The sequence below is a fragment of the Acomys minous genome, assembly GCF_964271855.1.
Source record: "Acomys minous genome assembly, chromosome: 16".
In the NCBI taxonomy this organism is placed as follows: Eukaryota; Metazoa; Chordata; class Mammalia; order Rodentia; family Muridae; genus Acomys; species Acomys minous.
This window is the reverse complement of record NC_140498.1, coordinates 39,499,722-39,521,418: the sequence shown is the minus strand read 5'-3', so window position 1 is coordinate 39,521,418 and position 21,697 is coordinate 39,499,722. Positions and strand designations below refer to the sequence as shown.

General features: G+C 50.2%; 1 long non-coding RNA gene across 2 annotated transcripts in view; it reads right to left on the bottom strand.

Annotated features, from left to right (window-relative positions):
* Positions 1 to 20,885, bottom strand: part of LOC311587004 — a 37,533-nt gene extending 16,648 nt beyond the window's left edge. For both annotated transcript variants that reach the window (XR_014775732.1, XR_014775733.1), the window contains exons 1-2: positions 20,835 to 20,885; positions 1,432 to 1,572 (exon numbers count right to left, since the gene is read on the bottom strand). This is a non-coding gene — a long non-coding RNA (uncharacterized lncRNA). The remainder of the gene's footprint in view (positions 1 to 1,431; positions 1,573 to 20,834) is intronic.
* Positions 20,886 to 21,697: the final 812 nt, after the last annotated feature.

The following is a 21,697-nucleotide window of genomic DNA, read 5'->3' as shown; positions in this document are numbered from 1 at the left end:
GATTGCTGTGAGTTCAAGGCCAGCCTGGTCTACAGAGAGAGTCCAGGACAGCCAAGGCTAACACAGAGAGACCCTGTCTCAAAAATATAATAATAATAATAATAATAATAATAATAATAATAATAATAATAATAATATGGAGCTCCTAAACCAAAGAGCTAACACTTAAAAACTCTTAAAATAGTAAGCAGCAACTTCATAATTAGCACCTTGTCCCTTCTTTGCTGAATACATGGGTTAGGGACGCACAGTGAGACTGCCCAGGACAGCATCTCCATAGTGGTGAATGGCAGGGCAGAGAGTGTGAAGCCAGAGCCAGCCATGACCACACAAGAGGTCCCTCCTGACAAGTCACGAGAAAGACTGAGAAAGGCAAGTCGCCAGTATATGTTACTGGTTGCTGAGGACACACAAGCAGTCAGCTGCAGCCTCAGTAATTGGAGACATGCACCCATACACACACACACACACACACACACACACACACACACACACACACACACACACTTCTAAAACCTGTCCAGTGTTCTGTAGTTCGTGTACCACACTGCCTGCCCAGCCACTTCTGGGACCACAAAGCATAGAGCAGGTGAGGCCTCCAGCAGGCATTAGATTTCAGCATTTATGAGCTATTAGCAGCAGACACCCAGTACTGCGTGTCAGGACAGAGTGCCCAGTGCTGTGGACAGGCACTGATGGCCCTAGGCAAGGTACCATGGTCACACTCAAGAGAGGGGAAGAATCCTGTGGATGCTAAGCTGATGCAGACTCTGGAGGAGGTACCCTGCCCTGGTGATGGGTGGGTAGGAGAGAGGGACACTTACATGTCAGGACTGTCTCGGGGTTGATGTCAGTGATCAGACTAGCGAGCCCAGGCTGGTTCTTTGAAGCTCGCTAACATGGTAGCCATGGTAACAATGGTCCAGGGCAAAGAGAAACAACCTGACATCAAGAACAGATATGAGCCAAGCAGGGGTGCAGTGCTGTAACCCCAGCTACCTGGGACACCAAAGCAGGAGGCCTGCCAGCACAATTTTAGCAAGACCTTGTCTCAATTTTTTTTTTTAATTAAAAGGTCTGAGGCTAAAGGTCAGTGGTAAAGTACTCACATACTCAAGGCCCTAGTTTGCCTCTCTACCACCAGAAAAGAGAGACAACAAAACATTGCTTGGGATCCCTTAGGCTAAGCCTAAGTGGGCACAGCTTTCTTTTTTTGGTTTTTCAAGACAGGGTCTCTCTGTGTTAGCCCTGACCATCCTAGACTCACTTTGTAGACCAGGCTGGCCTTGAACTCAGAGATCTGCCTACCTCTGCCTCTCAAGTGCTGGGATTAAAGGCATGGGCCACCACGCCCGGCTGGGCACAGCCTTCTTATGGGGCCACAAGAGGAGACAGAGACTGCTGGGTCACTGGTCACACTTTGCCACTTACCTATGGCTACTTGGAGGTTCACTCTGCAGAAACAGCACACAAAGTTTTACCAACTGTTTTTCATGTGTTTCAGTTCAGTGAAGATCCACTGCTTATGATGGCCCATGCCTTTTGTCCCAGGCATGGAAGGCTGTGTTAAATCTGCATTTATCATAAAATAAAGAACATCACAGTAAGGTGTTTGTTTTCCAATGACAGCATAAAAGAACTGAGGAAAACCTTCCTGTGGCGTCCGTGGTGGTCCGAGGGCCACATGATTTCCCCGGCTACAGTTACCCTTGCTGGTCGTGGCTTCCTCCCGACCTTCCCTCTATCTCTTTGGAAATGTTCTGCTCTGGGTTCTTTGGGAACCTAGAGGCGGGGAGGAGTTGGCTGTAGAGCAGCATCCACCATACACCAGCCCTAGACTGGAAGCCTCTCAGCCTGATCCCTCCCCAGGTCACTTCCCTAGAGAGAGAGGTACAGCCTTCTGGGTCCCTCTGGGCTGAACTTTGCTGAAGTCCTTGCCGAGTCCTTGGTCCCAACTCTCATCTTTGAGCAGGGGTCAGAGGTGTCTACCTGGCCCCTATGAAAGCCAGGAAATCCGCCACCAACTCAGCAGGGCCAGAGGCTTAGCGAGGTGGCTGTCCTTAGCGGAGGTCGCAAATCCCTCCTGGCTCTGCCACCAGCACCTGGGCTGCCAGGGGCACTGGTGCCAGCCCTGCCTGCAGCTGGGCCTTCTGTGGCGAGCAACATTTGCATCTCAATGACAGAGATTCATCTTTAAGGAGCCAGCTGTCCGGCTGGGGGAGGGGAAGCCTGATTCCTTCCCCAGGGGACCAGGCTGGGGTGGGGGTGGGGGGATGGGGGTGCTCTATCAAGTGGCTACAGCTCCCCACACAGCTCCCACTCACGGCTCAGGACGAGAAGATGCAAAACAGTGATGGGACCAGCTGGATCCCTGTCACTGTCCCTCCCCACACGGTGGCTGCACAGCTGCAGGCTGGCCCTATCCCTGTTGGCGGCGTACAGTTCCCTATTGTACCCTGCCGGGCAGAGGTGCACAGCTCAAGTCAGAGGTCAGGGTGAGGATGGGCCCTGGTCATACATAGCCTTGTCACCAACTCCCTCACGGAGGCTCCTTCACCTCACCAGCTTGTCATCAGCTACCATCACCTGAGCAGCTCACTAACGTCTGCCCGCTACAGATACAAAGCCACTGTAGTGATTTGAATAGTGTCCCCAAATTCATCCCAACCTAGGGCTTCAGAATGCGGCCTTCGAACATAGGGCTTCTGCAGATTAATTAAAGATCATACAATGTAGCCGCCCAAGATTAGAATGTTCCCATATTTGTTTGTTTATTTATGAGAGTTGAGACAGGCTTTCATTATGCAGCCTTAATGGCTTCGAACTTGCGGCAATCCTCCTGCCTCTGCCTCTTGAGTGCTGGGGTTACTGGCACGCGTCACCAAGACCAGCTTTGAGCCTAACAATTTATAAGAGAGAAATCCTGACTGCCTGTGGTGTGTGCTTATAATCCCAGCAGCCCAGGGGCAGAGGCAGGAGGATGGAGATTCAAAGCAAATCTGAGAAACTCACCAAGACTGTCTCAAAAAAGTAAAAAGGTGGGAGGGGTCTTCTGTGTAGTTCAGCAGTGCGTATTCACCTCCAGATGTGGGGCCCTTGATACCATCCCCAGATGGGAGGGGGAAGGAGAGGAGAGATCAAATCAGCTGGCAGCCCCAGGAGCTGCTCTGAGTCCCTGGAAAGAGATGGTCCACACTTTGGTTTGGACCTTTGGCCTCCAGAATGTAGGAGACTAAGCCATCATTTGAAGCCCAGGTGTGCGGTTCTTTGTTACAGTCCCAGGAGCTGAAAATGGCCAGCCAGAGTGGGAACCTGGTTGTGGCCCAGAGTGGCTTCAGGGTCACCCTCCCAGCCAGCATGAGAGCAGCTAGCCAGGATGAGACTCTCAGCCCCAAGTCTTGGCCAGCCTCTCCCAGACCTCACCTGCCCCAGAAGGAGGGTCAGGTGGAACGCCTACCATCTGCCATCAAGATGCAGGAGGAAACAGAAATGATGGGCAGACGGCATAAGCTCTGCCCAGGAGGGAGACAGGACAGCCACCAGGGAGAGAGAAATGAAGGGGACAATGAGGAACAGGGCAGGACACCTCTGATCAGATACATAAATACACACATACATACATACATACATACATACATACATACATACATACATACATACACACACACACACACACCTACCTTCTTGGAGCCAAAGCAGGGGCACCGTGCTGATTTTGTCTGCTTGATACAAGCTAGAGTCATCAGAGAGAGCCTCAGTTGAGAAAATGCATCTACAAGATTAGGCTATAGGCAAATCTGTAAAGCATTTTCTTAATTAGTGATTGACTGGAAGGGCCCAGTCCAATAATGGGGTGGTACCATCCCTGGGCTGTTAAGTCCTGGCTTCTAGAAAGCAGGCTGAGCTAGCCAGGAGGAGCAAGCCAGTCATCAGCACTCCTCCGTGGCCTCTGCATCAGCTCCTGCCTGCAGGTTCCTACCCTGACTTTATGGTGAACTGTGACGGTGATGTGGAAGCAAACGCTAAGTAAACCCTTCCCTCACTAAGTTGCTTTGGTCGTGGTGTTTCATCTCACTAGTAACCCTAAGACAGGCACGCACAAACACATCTGAGCTCCCCCGAGCATGCACTAGGCACATGTGGGCTCGCAGTTGTGTGTGCTTCCTACTGACTGGCACGACTTCTTGGGCACAGGAAAGGTTCTTAGGCCTGATGCCACAAAGGTAGCCCCTCCATAGCCATCTTCTTATCCTGCGTCTATACAAAGCAGGATATGAAGGCTGTTCCCTACCATAGGCCCCTGCCTTTCTAGGCTTGCCCAGGGTTCCCTGCAAAAAGCTGTCAGATCCAAGATGCTAGGTGCCGGAGACACCAGGTGGTCCCCTCTGCAGTAGGGGGCATGATCCAGGTAAGAGCTAAACTCATGGTGACAGAAGCGCCTCTGAGCCTTGCAGCACATCACCAGGCCCTGCCAGCACAGCTGTGCAACATGTGCCCAGGGCTCTGGTGTGACATGAGGACGACCTTGCCTTGCCTGTGCCTGGAACTTTGAGCTGTGTTTTCCTGGCTGCGGGCATAGGCTACACTGTCCTCCTAGACCTAGCTGGGACTATGCACACAAGGCCCTTTGAGATCCAGTGGTCTTAGACAGCTGGGAAGGGCCCAGAGACCTGCAGCCAGTGCCCAGTGCGAAGTGTGAGGCAATGGCACCATGCCTTCTCTTGATGCCACAATGGGGACCCACTACCAAGCTGAGGAAATATCGTGGTGATGGGTGGCAGAAAGTCATGTAGAGCATGGCACTCACGTGCCTGCAAGACATGACCTGAACATGGGGATAGAGGCTATGGACCAGCCTGGGGTCCGCACACTAATTCCCATATCCCACCTCTCCAGGAGAACCAGCAAGGACTCTAGGGACCAGAACTACCTTCTCCTACCTGTGACAGCCTGTGGGTACAACTGGGACAGGAGAGAGTACCCCTTTTACTGCTATGGATTATATACAGTCCACAATTTTTAAAAAAAAAAATTTTTTTTAAAGGCCTGAACTTCCCACAGGGTTAAACAGCAGGAAAGGCTAGAGGCCACAGGACAGGGGGAATAGAGGACTGCAAAAACCTCTGTGTATGGGCTGGAGAGATGGCTCAGAGGTTAAGAGCACTGCCTGCTCTTCCAAAGGTCCTGAGTTCCATTCCCAGCAACCACATGGTAGTTCATAGCCATCTATAAATGAGATCTGGTATGCTCTCCTGGGGGGGCAGGCAGAACACTGTATACATAATAAATAAATCTTTTTTTTTAATAAATCTTTTTTTTTTTAAAGAAATTAATCATGTTTAAAAAACAAACAAAAAAGGCCGGGGCAGTGGTGGAACACTCCTTTAATCCCAGCACTTGGGAGGCAGAAGCAGTTGGATCGCTGTGAGTTCAAGGCCAGCCTGGTCTACAAATCGAGTCCAGGACAGCCAAGGCTACACAGAGAAACCCTATCTCCAAAAAACAAACAAACAAACAAACAAAAAACAACAACAACTCCATGTACATGTGACCAGGACCTAAGTGTGGCCCTTCCAGAGAGGGGTTTTTGCACTTTGGTTGAGCTGAGAAGTGTGAGAGGAAAGCATCTTAGGTGGGGGCAGCCCCACATCCAGTCAGTGTGCTCATGGAGGAGAACAGAGGCAGGTTCAGCCACAAGCTAAGGACACCTGACGCTTGTGTGAGGTAGAAGGATCCAGCCCCAAGTCCTACAGGGGATTGTATAGTCCCGAACCTCATGATCCCAGACCACCAGTCTTTGGAGCTGGGCAATATAAACATATGCTGTTTCAGAGTTACCAAAGACATGGCCATTGATGACAGCTGTCCCAGGAGACACACATACTGTCCTGTCCATCTCCAGCCACCTCTGGCCTTCCCCTCAGCCTTGGTCACTACTCATCTTCCTGTCTGGTACTCTCAGCCCCACAGGCTCTGTTAGCAAGAGTACTGCGCAGGGTCCAGGCCATCTGCGCACGAGCCCACTGCTGTGACAGCACAGACCAGGGGCTGCTCCTGGGAAGGTGGCAGGAAGTGCCAACTCGGAGCAGCAGTGCCAACTTGGAGCTGAGGCCCTGGAGTCACACACAAAGGATGGCTTGTGGCTATGCCGGCACCTGACACTGATGTGATCGGCATCGCCAAGCTCTGTCTCTACTGCCATCAATTTTTCACAAGCCTGTAACAGCTGGGCCCACGTCTCCCACAGGGACCGAATTCATGGACGAGCACTGGAGGGAATTTAGCTCCTGCAGCCCTAGGGAACAGCCTCCACCACAGGGTGGACATGGATGGGAAGTCACTCAGGATCTGCTGTCCCCAGATGAGACAGTGGTCACAGGGTGGACAGAGGCTGAAGCCACTGTAAGAGCCAGCTCAGTTGATCCCATCTGTTGACAGCCCCAAGTGCCCCTCATGGCACCAGACATCCTACAATAAAAAACCAAAGTCACTGGGCATGATGGCACACGCCTTTAATCCCAGCACTGGGGAGGGAGAGACAGGTGAATTGGGTGAATTCGAGGCCAAGCTGGTCTACAAAGTGAGTCAGGATAGCCAAGGCTACACAGAGAAACCCTTTGTGTTTCAAAAAATCAAAACAAACAAAGCCCAAAATCACCTCAAACTCAGCAGTCTCATACCCTGCATGCATCCTGAAGCTCCAGAGTGGTCCCAGCAGGTGCACAGCATCCCAAATATGAAAATCACCTAGGTGCACATGAATACCCAAACTGTGATGTACCCTGTAGTGGACTGTGTAGCTGAGGCTGGCCTGGAACTCAGCAGTCTCCTGTTCCGCCTTCATCTACGATGGCAAGCATGATGAACCACCAGCCCAGCTCCCGCACTGGAATATTACTCAGCCTAGAAGAATGAAGCCGTCACAACCGCCACAGCTCAATGGACCTATATGACAACACACTCGGTGACAGGAGCCAGATGCAGAAGGCCACAGACCGTGAGACTCCATTCATGTGATGCACCAAGCAAAGGAAAATGTCCAGGCATAAATCCACCTGCCTCTGCCTCCCTGAGTTCTGGGATTAAAGGCATGGCACCCAGCTGACCATTTCTTTTCAGGTTTTGAATGTTCTGGGTCTGAATGGGAACAGTGAGGGTGTCCCTGTGACAGCTCAGCATTGGAGCTCCAGGCTGCCCAGCCCTCGTTTCAGTGACTAAGATAGACAAGCAAAGGCCTGGGGTAAAGAGCCAGCCATCAGGTCTGGAGAGATGGCTCAGTGGTTAAGAGCACCGTCTGCTCTTCCAGAGGTCCTGAGTTCAATTCCCAGCATCCACATGGTGGCTCACAACCATCTATTCTGGGATCTGATGCCCTCTTCCAACATGCAGATGTATAAATAAATCTTTAAAAAAGAGATAGATAGAAAGAAAGAAAGAAGCCTCCAACAACAAATGTAGGACTGACTGTTCTTCCTTTCAGCTGGGTTAGCAGAAGAAGAAGAAGAAGAAGAAGAAGAAGAAGAAGAAGAAGAAGAAGAAGAAGAAGAAGAAGAAGAAGAAGAAGAAGAAGAAGAAGAAGAAGAAGAAGAAGAAGAAGTCGTCCAGCCATCCAGCCTGGGAGACCAGTGGCCAATCCTCTCTGCTCTCTAGAGACTGGGAGAGGCCAGCTGTGTTTCTTGGGTCTGTATTGCCTATGATCAGTTTACTACTTACAGACAATAGTTGATTGGATGGATGGATGGACAGACAGACAGACAGTAAAGGAGCTGGGAAGACCCAGGGCTCCTAAGGGTTTCTGTCACATACAGATGTATAGAGTTCTGATGTGACCCTTCCAAAGCTTTGGGGTTTCAAAAGACATATGCTATTCCGGGTTACCTATCTATTCATTTATCTATCCATCTGTCTCTTACCTGTGGACCAAGATGTGAAATCTCAACTGTTCCTACCAGCATGCCTTTGCTCCACCATCATGAACTCTGACCCTCTGAAACCACAGCCCAGTTAAGTGCTCCTTTTGTAAGTTGCCTTGGTCATGGTGTTTCGTCGGAGCAATAGAAAACTAAGGCAGATTTCCTGAGATCTTTAAGAGGCACTCAGGACGCACCAGCCCACAGCCAACAACCACAGACACCCAGGGAGGCACGTGGGGCCAGAGCTCCAGTCAGGGACACAGCTATGACCCGAGCGGAAAGCTGTAGGCTGGGCCTACAACTTCATCACACAACAAGGTAGAAATGTCCTAAGCCTGGGCTCACAGCACACAGCATGACTCACCAGCAGCAGCGCCAAACAACAGGCACATAAGCGCTCCACATGGAAACTTCTCTCAAAATGATTGCATACCTCATAAGGCAACCCATCACTTTACTATGCTAGGCTTTTGTTTCCTTGAGAGAGGGCCCTGTGTAAGCCAGACTGTCCTTGAACTGTCTTTACAGCCAAGGGTGATCTTTAACACCTAACTCTCCTGCCTCCACCTATTGAGTGCTAGGATTGCAGGTGCGCAGGACCACACCTGGATCAATACGGTACTGGGGATCCAGTGCAGGGCTTCACTCGTGCTAAGTGTGATCAGCTTGATGCAACCTGGGTCTTAGTGTTGATCTCATCTGAGAAACTGCCTAGATCAGATTGGCCTGGAGGCAGGGAATGGGTTTGTCTTGTTTGTTGGTTTCCCTGTGTAGCCTTGGCTGTCCTGGACTCACTCACTCTGTAGACCGGGCTGGCCTCAAACTCACAGATATCCACCTGCCTCTGCCTCCCTGAGTGCTGGGATTTCAGGCTTGTGCAGGCATATCCAGCTTAAATGGGTTTGTCTTGATTGTTAATTGATTTAGAGGGCCCAGCCCGCTGTGGGCAGCTCCATTCCCTAGGCAGGTAGTCCTGAACTAAACATAAACCTATCGGAGCATGATGAGCCTGCGTAACAGCCAGCATTCCTTATGACCATCGCCTGCTTCTTTGACTATGACGTGAATTCTTTGGTGTGGAATAGCAGGCAGGCAGGCCTTGAGTTCCTGGACTATAACCTAGAAATGTGAGATGAATAAATCCTTTCTTGCTTGCTATTGTTTTTGGTCAGGGTGTTTTCTCAGAGCAACAGAAAAGTAGGACATTAGGTGAGCATTCTATCAACAGAGGCATATCCCCAGGCCCCCAAGTTGTCATTTTGTAATCACACAGTTACCATACACCAGTAAAAAAGATAATTCATTAGCACTTGGGAGGCAGAGGCAGGAGGATTGCTGTGAGTTTGAGGCAAGCCTGGTCTACAAAGCGAGTCCAGGACAGCCAAAGCTAACACAGAAAAACCCTGTCTCAAAACACCAAAAAAACAAAAAACTAGAACAACAACAAAAAACCACACACAAAAAAAAAATAATTAATTTAAATAATTAGAATTAGAGCTAATTAAATAAATAAAATAAAACTTGGATGGATGTATAAATACAACTAAAACTGAATTTCTAAAACCATAACAATAATACTATCAGAAGCTATAAAATTGACTTCAACACTAAATGCAGAAAAATTCATAGTATTGAGCTTTATTTTTTATTTTAAAAAAATTTATCAGGCTGGGTATAGTAGTGCAGGCCTTTAATCCCAGCACTTAGGAGGCAGAGAAAGGTGGATCGCCGTAAGTTCAAGACCAGCATGGTCTATAAAGCAAGTCCAGGATAGCCAGGACTACAAGAGAAACCCTGTCTCAAAAAAAAAAAAAAATTAGGGGCTGGAGAGATGGCTCAGAGATTAAGAGCACTGACTGCTCCAAAAGTCCTGAGTTCAATTCCCAGCAACCACATGGTGGCTCACAACCATCTATAATGAGATCTGGTGCCCTCTTCTGGCCTGTGGGTGTATGTGCAGGCAGAACATTGTATACATAATAAATAAATAAATCTTTTAAGATTTTTTTAATTACAAGGCTTAGGAACCCAGGTGTGGGAAACACACCTATAATGCCAGCAAGGTGCAGGGAGGCGAATTTGAATCAATCTGGGATATGTGAGACCTTTTCTCAAACAAAATAAACAAACAAACAAAAACCCATGTTACAAGGATGCTGAAGGAACAGTGCTAAACAAGATGGTGACAAATAGAATTCATACCTCACACATATCCCATGAGCACATGGATTTTATTCCAAAAATCCTAGTTAGTTCACTAATAAAATATGCCAACAACATTATATATATATATATATATATATATATATATATATATATATATATATATATATATATATATATACATAAGTTGGTTGGTTAGTTAGTTAATAAAATGTACCAACAACATTCAATATATACTTTTTTCCCAATATACCCAAGGAGAAAAATCATAGCATTACCTCCCTAGATGTAGAAAAATCAGAGTATAATAGCCAGTCCTGATAAAAATACAAACTGAGGGGCTGGAGAAACTGCCTAGACATGAAAAGCACTCAACACCCACATCAAGTGTGACTCCAGCTCTAGGGGATCTGGTGCCCTCTTCTGGCCTCCAAGGGTACTGCGTGCACACAGAACATACACAGATATACACAGACCTGTAAATAAAAATAAGTTTTTATACATATACACTGTAAGGAAGACAGGAACTTGGAGAGGTGGTGCTGGGAGTGAAACCCTGGGCCCCACATATGTTAGACAAGTGCTCTACCTAAGCCATTTCCCTGGTCCTGGTTTTGTTTTCTGTGCTGGTGTTTTGTGACAGGGTCCCATATGTCCCAGGCAGGTTTTAATCTCCTGTCCTCCCACCCCACCTGGATGGCTATGGGAATCCATAAATTGCTTCCACTTCCCAAGCGCTGAGATTACAGGTGTGTGTCCAGCCCTATTTATAGTCAGTCACACACACACACACACACACACACACACACACACACACACGATGAGGAGGGAGGGGGTGTCCCAGTCCCACCGCCCCATTGGCTGAGGAAAAGCCAGTGCCGCTTGAGCATCTCCAATCTGAAAATTCTTGAATGAAAAATGTCCCAGGGTATTTTCAGACTTTTGGGAGTTTCAGACTCAGTGGATGGAATCTACACGAAAAGGCCAAATAAAAAAAAGACAATGCCCCACTTTGAAAGACTTCTGGTTCCAAGCATTTGGGAGCAGCTCTCTTTGGCCTGTTTCCTGCCTCTGACCAGGAACAAAGCAGATGCCCATGGCTGTTCAGCACAGCCCTGAGGAATCAGCCCAGAGAGCTACACAGAGGCATCGGGGAGAACCTAAAAACCTTGAAAGGAGCTGGAGGGATTGAGACTGGAATTTGGATCCCCAGAACCCACATAAAAATCTGACAGATGGAGGCAGAGATGGGGATCCCCCAGGGCAAGCTTACTAGCTGGGATTAGTAACGTCCAGGTAACAGATGCTGCCTCAATAAATAAAATAAAGCGGGTGACTGAAGAAGACACCCAGTGGTAACTTTGGGCTTCCACACCCATATGTATACATTTGCACATGCACCTGCACACATGTGTGCCCACACACATGCACACATATACACATATGTACACAACATATATACCTGTATGCATGCATGCAAAAAACCTTCACATGAAGCAGTTGGTGTGCACAGGCTGACTGCAGGTAGTGTGGACCTCCCTGGAGCTCCCATGCACTTCCATGTCCACGCTGTCCCCTACACTTTTGGGGGGGATACAACTAAGAATGTGAGATTGAACTTACTGTAATTTGCACATACAGGGCTATAATTACACCCGAGAGCTCCCCCCTAGACACTCCCAACTCAGTGAGGAAGAAGAACGTAAAGGCTGTTGCATGAGGAGGTGTGAGGAGCGAGGCAAGCCACACAGTGTGCAGGTCACATGATTCTGGGAGGATGCCCATCCTGAAAGGCATATGTTCAAAGGTGCCACATTTCAGGGGCAGATGCAACACCTTACTGGTACATCTACATTTGGTTCATGACCCAACATGGGAAATCATCACACTCTTTCTATAATGTCTAAATTTGAGATTATTTCAACATAAAAAAAAAAAAGTTTAAAAACTGGGCTGGCCAGGCATGGTGGTACACGCCTTTAATCCCAGCACTTGGGAGGCAGAGGCAGGCTGATCTCTGTGAGTTCAAGGCCATCCTGGTCTACAAAGTGAGTCTAGGACAGCCAAGGCTACACAGAGAACCCTGTCTCAAAAAACCAAAAAAGGAGAAAAAAAAAAACTGGGCTGGAAAAGGTAGGTATGGTTGTACATACCTTAATGTACTCTATGAGTTCAAGGCCAGCCTGGTCTACATAAGGAGTTTCAGTACAGCCAGGGCTACATAATAGAGAGACCCTGTGTAAAAACATAAAACAAAATAAAAAATTAAAGACTTGGCTGAAGAGAAAACTCAGAGGGCAAAAGCACTTGCTGCCAAGCTTGATGACCTGAGTTCAAATCCTGAGACCCACAAGGTACAATGAGAGAAGCAACTTCTGCGAGTCATCCTCTGACCTCATAAATGTGCTGTGGCACACACGTAAACATACACAGTAAGTAAATAAATGTGATTTAATTTTTTTTTTTTTTAAGCTGAAAGCTAAAAAGATGAACTGGCATCTGTTGACCAGAGACACTGTTCCAGAAACTCGTCCCCACCGCCCTGGCAGCTGCAGACGCTGCTGAGCCTGGCAGGGTCCTCTCTGTAAGACTCTGAGGGAGTCTGACCCTGCTGAGCTTGGCCGGCAAACCAAGGCCTCTAGAACTAAGAGAGCATTCATCTGCTTTGGGTTGTGTTGTTTTGTTTTGTTGTAGCACTGGTAATTGAACCCAGGGCCTCCTGCACATTAGAAAAGCACTCTGCCCCCAAGGGGCATCCCTCACCCCCCTTTCACTATTTTATTTTATTTTATTTTTTGGTTTTTCAAGACAGGATTTCTCTGTGTAGCCTTGGCTGTCCTGCACTCGCTTTGTAGACCAGGTTGGCCTCGAACTCACAACGATCCACCTGCCTCTGCCTCCCGAGTGCTGAGATTAAAGGCTTGCACCGTCACTGCCCAGCTCACTTTTTATTTTGATATAGAATCCCATTAAGCTGCCCAAGTTAAACTGGAACTCACTCTGTAGCCCAGGAACTGCGATCTAGCTATGCCCTACTCCAACTTACTCCATGTTGTATGAAGCAGTGTTTTTTCAGGCTGTGTCTTTCCCTGGAAGACTCCATTTTACAAGCAGTTTTTACTCGTTTTTAAAAAAAAAGCAGTCTGAGCCGGGCGGTGGTGGCGCAAGCCTTTAATCCCAGCACTCGGGAGGCAGAGGCAGGTGGATAGCTGTGAGTTCTAGGCCAGCCTGTCTACAAAACGAGTCCAGGACAGCCAAGGCTACACAGGGAAACCCTGTCTTGAAAAAAACAAAGAAAAAGCATTCTGTTTATTCATTTGTGTGTGAATGTGTTTGAGTGTCCTACAGCGTGCAGTTGGGGGTGGGGGGTGGCGGCGTGGGGATCAGAGGACTTGCAGGAGTTGGTTGTTTCCTTCCACCATGTGGCTCCTGGGGATTGAACTCGGGTCATCAGGTTTGGAAGCAAGTGTTTCTACCCACTGCCCTATCTGCCCAGCCCGTTACTCCACCTTGAGAGAGAAAGGTTATTGCAACCCCTGGGTGGACCCCAAAACTTTCAAGCACCACTATCCAGCACAGACTGAGAAGTGAGTCATTTGGAAAGAGAAAGAAGCCACCCTCTACGTTTATCAGGATAAACTGAGACTGTAGGGGCCGTGTGGTTTATTAAAATATCACATCACAGAAAACCCCAGAACTCATCAGATACACCAGACCAAACAAAGGTTGTAAGTCCTATGTCGGGACCCCCCAAAGTGATGAATACCTAATTCTGCAATGGTGTGGCCCCACACCAGCCTATGGTCTGATACCTAGGATGTTCCTCTCCTACTGTCTCTGAGCTCCAGCTCACCTAGTCCCCCCCTGTTCCCCCCCTCCCCCCCACTGTGGCCGCTTGCCTGGCTGCCATCTACCTGTTTGGGCTTCTGGACCTGGTACAGCCTTTCACCTCACGGCTGAACCCTCGCAACACTGGTCTGGTTCATTATCTCACTGATACAGACAGCCCCTCTCAGCCCACTTCCGCAACCTTTAGAATTCTGCTGCAACCTCTTTAACTCGCATTCATCCTGTAAAGCCACACGTCTGTGTACAGGTACATAGATGTATTTAATGCATGCCGTGTGATATGAATGTTAATGCTAGTACTTAAGATTAGAATTAAAGACCCTAGCTCACCCTGGCCTGGATTATCTAGGTGGGGGAGGTTATATGACAAGTTGCTGCTGTAGAAACTGCTGAGCTCTGAGAATTTATTGTTATTCAATGAAATCAATAAATTCTGCCATCATAGAAAGGCACAAGCACGTTCATCTCAGGGCAGCGGGCTAGCCTGCCCCAGCCTTCCAACAGCTGGGATGACAGGTGTTTGCTTAAGCGTCCAGTTCACAATATTGTAGCAGGGGAACCCTAAAAAGGTAGCGCAAATACAGAGCCTAAGTCCTAAAAGGGGGTTAGTTTGCACAGACCGAGGCCTGTAAATTAAGCCTGCCCAGGCCCTAAAATCCTGCTTCCTGGAGGCCCAGGCACTGACTGCCACCTCCTCCTGTCCACAGGATGTGGAGCGGGTCTGTGCTCTCTTCCCAAAACTACCCAGGCTTGAAGCCACCTCTGCCTGTTAAATGCAAATGAGACTCTTTCAAATGCTAATGAGGATGCACAGGAGGCCTCCAGAAAGGAAAGGAAAGAAAGGGGCTGCAGAAGAGAGAGCCCAGAGGATATGGAAGAGACAGGCAGACAGGAAACTAGGAAGGAAAGGACTGAGTCGCCACTGCACATCTGTGTGCAAAGTAAATCAGGGTGTGCTGAAGGCTGAGTTGAAGCCTCACCAGCCACAGGCTCTGCAGACCACCACTTTGCCAGTAGCTCAAATGACCTGTGGTGCCTTAAGCGATATCTGCATGCTGGCTAGCTCCTGGGAGGACTGACTACCAACAATCCACTTGGTACAAACAGCCTTGCTCTACAGAAACCCCAGGAGAGCTGTCTAGCCAGGAAGCACCTTATGCCCACTTAAAGGCCTCAGCAGGGGGCAAATGAATGGCCTCAGGACCCTGCCTCCCAATGGCAGGTGCAGCAGCAAGTGCCAAACAGCCACGGGACATCACCTGCTACCATGAATACCAGAATTTTCAGTCTGCAGCATGTATGCACACAGATGTACAAGTCCATTTACATGTTTGTACACACCCAGACACACTGCAGTGGTCAATACCCCACACAGAAGCCATCACCTCTGTCTTTACACAGAAAGCCTTGCTCCAAGGAGATTGGCAATTTTAACGCCCCAATTCCCAGATAGGGAAACTGGGCCATGGACTGAGAAATTGTACTGGGGGAAGCCAGGTTTCCAGTGTGGCCATATTCAAACTGCTCCCAGAGCAGAGTACAGGACTCCTTCTCCTTTGGGAGCATTCCATTTTAGAGCCCAGTAGATGGAGAGCAAAGTACACTGACCAAAGTTGTGAGCCCCTGAGCTTGAGCAGTACCCAGCATGCAACATCCAGCACCAGTATCTAGCATTAGCATCAGCATCTAGCATCTAGCATCAGCATCTAGCATCATCAGCATCTAGCATCAGCATCTAGCATCAGCATCAGCAGCCAGTATCCAACATCAGCATTTGCACCCAGCATTCAGCATAAGGACTTAGCCTAGATACCAGGAGCAGCAAAACAAAGGTTGGTTATGTTACCTCTCCTCTAAGAATTTAACACACACAAACACACACACACACACACACACACACACACACACACACAGCCTTCCTCCTTCCTCCCTCCCTCCCTCTTTCCTTCCCTCCCACCTTACCCTCTGAGGTGTGTCTTCAGGAAATGGACCATGGTCAATGCTGTTTTACTTTAAGTGCAAAACTAGTCTGCTGTCGGGAGAGGAAAAGAAACTGAATTGGGGTCACCAAAGGCAGTGTCTATACTGGGGGTGGGTACACCAAGGCCATGTGCAAGGTCACAGCCTAACCTGCAGCTCTTCTCTAGGGGAGAACTGGTCCCTTCTTCCCAGACCGATCTGTGCATGACACAGGATGGAGCCCACAAGCATTGCAATGACCTTCCCTTCTCTTCCAGGCAGCTTGCACAGTATTAAGCAGGGTGGCCAGAAAAACAGGACCCTCATGGGCCAGACCCGATCTCCAGCCAGGACTCACGCATCTGCGGCTTGGATCTGAGGTGAGAGAGAAAATGGCCAAGACTTAGGAGACAGGCTTAGCCTCCCAGCCACATCACATGGTAGAAAACAAGAGCTACCAGTGTCTACTGTCAGAAACGCTGGGCCTGGGCTTTTCAGTGCAAAGGCCGGAAGGTCTTACTCCCTGGGGCATCTTCTCCTCAGAGACCCCAGCACCGCCCCTCCCCCCAGGCCAGCCAGTCAGGCCATGTACTGCTGAGCGTGATCCAAGCTCAATCCCTCTCTTCTCCATGCATGTTTTTCCTGGAGCCAGATCCATGCTTTCCAGCATCCTCTTTGAGATAAAAATCAAAAAAACAAATCTTAAAGGCCATCTCCAAAAACCACAGAACGGCTGGGATTGAATAAAAATAAAGCCTGCGGTCTCCCTAAGGGAGGGAGGGCTTCCTGCTCCGCTAAAGAGGTGCTGACTTGGCAGCCCCATGACCAGGCAGAGACTCCGGGGGGTCCTGGGGCACCAGGCTTCGGAAGCCCAGTAGGACGGGGACAGTGGACAGCGCTGAGAACTCTGTGCCCACAGTACCTAGAATGCCGAGTGTCCTGCTCCCAGTGCAGACTGTCACCGAGGCTGCAGTCACTGGAACAGGTTGAATGGCTCCCCAAAATTCATACTGAGGGGCTAAAGACAAGAGGATCAAGAGTTCAAGGCCAGCTTTGGCTACTTGAGCACCTGTCTAAAACCAAATAAACAAAGCTAGGCATCACAGCACACGACTTTACTCTCAGCACTGGGAAGCCAAAGGCAGGTGGCTCTCTATGGGGTTCAAGGCTAGCCAAGGCTACATAGTAAGACCCTATCTCAAAAAATCCAAAACAAACAAATGAACAAAAACCAAAGTGAGACTTTATCTCAAAAACAATAACCAAAATTAGAGCACCCTGTCCATATAGAAGATACCAGAGAGAGAGAGAGAGGCAGGTGCCAAGGTAGAGGATGTGTGACAACAGAGGCAGAGTGACGCAGCCACAAAACAAAGGACACCTGGGGCTGCCACAGGAGGCAGAGGCAGGGGAGAGCCACCAACAGCTGTCAGATGGAGGGTGTGGGGCGGTGTCCCGTGGAGTGGAGCAGCGTGGAAAAGGCAGTGTGGGATGGAGTGACGGGTCTGGAGGGACGTTCTGGGTAGCTTTAACTGTCATATTGGCACAACCTAGAATCATCATAAAGTAAGTTTCAAGCCAGGAAATGAGGAAATGGTGGCTCGTGCCTTTAATCCCATTGCTTAATCCCATTGCTCAGGAGGCAGAGGCAGGTGGATCTCTGTGAGTTTGAGGCCAACCTGGTCTACAGAACAAGTTCCAGGACAGCCAGGACTATACAGAGAAACACTGTCTCAGAAGGGGAACAGAAGGAAGGAAGGAAGGAAGGAAGGAAGGAAGGAAGGAAGGAAGGAAGGAAAGGAAGGAAGGAAGAAAGGGGAGGAGATTTCTATTGTAGAATCATCTAGAGCAGTGGTTCTCAACCTTCCCAACGCTGCCACTCTTTAATACAGTGCCTCATGTTGTGTGGTGACTCCCAACTGTAAAATTATTCCATTGCTACTTCATAACTGTATTCTTCTACTGTGATGAGTTATAGTGCAAATATCGGATATGCAGGGTATCTGCCATGCGGCCCCTAAAGGGATCTCCACCCTCAGATCGAAACCCGCCAGTCTAGCTCAAGTTGGCCTGTAGGGGGACTGTCATTGAAATGGGATAGCCCTCTCTAACGGGGATAGCACTATCTCCTGCAGAGGAATCGGCAAACAGCAGCACGGGTACATCCACTGTCTCTCTCTCTCTCTCCTCTTGGCCGCGGATGTGACACCCTAAGTTCCAGCCCTGACTTCCACGCAATGATGGTTGTACTGTGAGCCGAATAAAGCCCTCCCTTTACAGCTGCTTTGGGCAGGGATATCTTATCACAGCAATGGGAATGAAACTAGAGCAAAGGGGCAGCATGGTGTGGAGAGGCATGGCAGGGGGCACCCACGGAGAGGGGAGGGGGGAGGGGGGAGGGGAGAGGGGGGAGGGGAGAATCAGGCCCCGCCTGCAACCTGACCCTGGCCTCCAGAACCGAGGAACCAATCTTCTGTCTGCAGTCTTTCCTGACAGCAGCCGGTCACTCAGGTTGTTAACTTTACATCGGCTCCCCCCCCCCAAACAGTTGTCCTGTGTTACCTAGCCCACACTCTGTTTCGAAGGCTGCTCTCCCACTATGGGAGAGCCTTGGTCCACCCTGCTGTCCTTGGTGGAGATGCAGCCTGTGGGACCAAAGGCTCTGGGCTGCCCTGCTGTACTGAAACCATGGAACTAAGAAAAGAACGGAACCTTCCATCCTTGATGAAAAAGGCCTTCCCGAGGGGGTACTCCTGGAATGAGTCCAGCGAGAAGGCAGGGGTGGCTGTGGATACAGACCACCTTCCCAGCTCACAAGCAAGCTCCTGGCTGCCTACAGGCATGGAAGAGACCAGAGCGCTCATGGGCTTTTGTGACAAGCACTGACCTTGAAGTCATTTTCTTTCTTTCTTTTTTTGTTTTTTTGTTTTTTCGAGACAGGGTCTCTCTCTGTGTTAGCCTTGGCTATCCTGGACTCACTTTGTAGACCAGGCTGGCCTCGAACTCACATCGATCCACCTGCCTCTGCCTCCCGAGTGCTGGGATTAAAGGCGTGCGCCACCACGCCCGGCTTGAAGTCATTTTCTTGAGACACATCAGTGCCAACCTCCCGACATCTTGCATAGCCAGCAAGTCTTACAGAAGGACCCTGTCCCCAAGGTCTTCACCATGGGCTCAGACCCTGCCATGTGTCATAGGAACACTTGGTTTGTTTTTGTCTTTGCTGTGCAGTCCTGGGGTTGGAAGCCAGGTCCTTGCACATGCCAGGCAGGCACCCTTCTGCTGCTGAGCGACATCCTCTGCCCTGCAAAAAGCTTTTAACACTGAAAAGCAGCAGGTCATCAGGCTCATGGAGAAGAGCAGCTATCAGAAATGCTAAAAACCGAACATGTGCAAAATTGCCATATGACCCAGCAACCGTGTCTCTAGGCATGTACCAAGCAAGACACACACTCATGAGTCCACAAAAAACCCTGAACCTGAAGCCGGGCGTGGTGGCGCAAGCCTTTAATCCCAGCACTCGGGAGGCAGAGGCAGGCGGATCACTTCGAGTTCGAGGCCAGCCTGGACTACAGAGTGAGTCCAGGACAGCCAAGGCTACACAGAGAAACCCTAAACCAGAGAGTTCCTGTTGGGTTGATGGTGATGTTCTGGCACCAGGCAGAGGCAGGGGCTGTGCAGTGGTCACTGTACCAAAGGCCACCCATCGCTCACTTTGATACAGTGAATACATACACGAACTGAGGAGAGGGCCCAGTGGAGTGCTCGCTGTGCAAGCGTGAGGATGCACACATGCACACACACACACACACACACACACACACACACTCACACCAATGAACACTCAAGCTGACCCCTATAACACAGCAGCAGCCAGTAGCTGCTCTGCAGAGAAAGCAGGAAGTCTCCTAGGCCTCTTCAGAGAACAGCCCACTGAGATCAAAGGCAGAGGATGAAGGCCTTGCCGGTGCAGCACCCTCCAACCTGTGCCTCCTGCACTTTGCCGCATTTTCTTTCATCCAATTCCACTCGGCCCTCACATCCTCTCACCCCAAACTGTGCTGATCACAGCCTTTGATTTCTCGTGTTCCCACCATATGATGGGAATCACCCCTGCAGCGGGACACACAGTACTGTTTAAGAAGCTAAAGATACAACCCAACAGGGCTGTGCCAAGGGACTCTCAGCCTGAGCTCCCTCTCCTCCCTGTTGATCCTTGTCTGCATGCCTGGGGGGCTGCTCCGGGAGCTGCTTTGAAGAGCAGTGTGGTCTCCAGGCTGTAGAGGAACAAAGTCCCTACCGACACGTCAGCTAGCCTCCTTAGTGACAAGGAAGATCACGGCTTCGGTGTGCATCCCACTCCTGTGCATCCCAACCCCTGGCCCAGTTGGTTCATTGACTGCCATTTAGCATCTTGATGCTGCCACTTGGCGAAGACACACGCACCCCCGGTTCTAAGTGACCTAGGCGCCCCTTGCTCTATAGGCACGCAGCGTCACAGTCCAGGGACGGCCTAATGCTAGAACAACTGGGGACGTATTTCGGTGGCAGAGCACCTGAGCAGCATGCATAAGGTCCTAGGTCCAATCCCCAATATTGGGGGCAAAATCCAAAATCACGTGCTGAGCCAAAGCATCAGATGCCAGCCCCGTCAACCCTACCGTTCTCAGCTGGCCTCGTTCATTCTCAAGGGGCAACAAGCGGACCCACAGCCTGAAAACCGAAGGCAGCCATGGACACAGCCTGTCCTGATTATTGTCACTGGGCCCTGTGTGTCACTGGCCCTCAAGAAGCTGTTCCCCCTCGCCCCCCCCCCCATGCCTCCCCTTTGTAGGCTTTGAAGTTTTCAAACCTACTTTATTTGGGGTTCTTGAATGCTTATACCTCCCTTCCAACCTGCCTATCCTAGCTAGGAGAGAAAAGAGGTTAATGGGGGCAGGAGAAATAGACCTTCTTAGATTCAGTTCCACTCAGTTCCTGGGAGCAGTTCCATGGGCGGAGTCGGCAGGACTCCAGCAAACCAGCAATTCCGCAAAGGGGACGGCAACTGCAGCAACCAGAACCCAGAGCAGCAGCCGGAACCCGGAACCCGGAACCCCGAAGCGTTCTCTGGAGCGGTTCTCTCTAGGAGCTTCTCAAAGTGGAGCGAAGAACAGCCAAACCATAGGAAAAGTTACCAAGCCCAAAAAGCCCAGCCTCTTGTTTGGGGCTTGTATATGTATCTCCTCTCGGAGTCCTTACTGGGATGATTTTCAGCTGGCAGAGACCATGCCCCTGAAAGAGGCGGTGCCTCTTCTAGTGGCCTCACCTGTTCTCTCACAAGTCTGTATCTCATCCCACACTTGGGATCAAAACAAAAACATGTTTACATCCACTATACCCCTCCCCTCCCCTCCCCTCCCCCTCCCCTTCCCTCCCCTCCCCTCCCCCTCCCCTCCCTCCCCTCCCCTCCCCTCTCCTCCCCTCCCCTCCCCTCCCCTCCCCTCCCCTCCCCTCCCCTCCCCTTCCCCTCCCTCCCCTTCCCCTCCCCTCCCCTCCCCTTCCCCTTCCCTCCCCTCTCCTCCCCTCCCCTCCCCTCCCCTTCCCTCCCCTTCCCCTCCCCTCCCCTCCCCTTCCCCTCCCCTCCCCTCCCCTTCCCCTTCCCTCCCCTCTCCTCCCCTCCCCTCCCCTCCCCTTCCCTCCCCTTCCCCTCCCCTCCCCTCCCCTCCCCTTCCCCTCCCCTCCCCTCCCCTTCCCCTCCCCTCCCCTCCCCTCCCCTCCCCTCCCCTCCCCTTCCCTTCCCTCCCCTTCCCCTCCCCTCCCCTCCCCTCCCC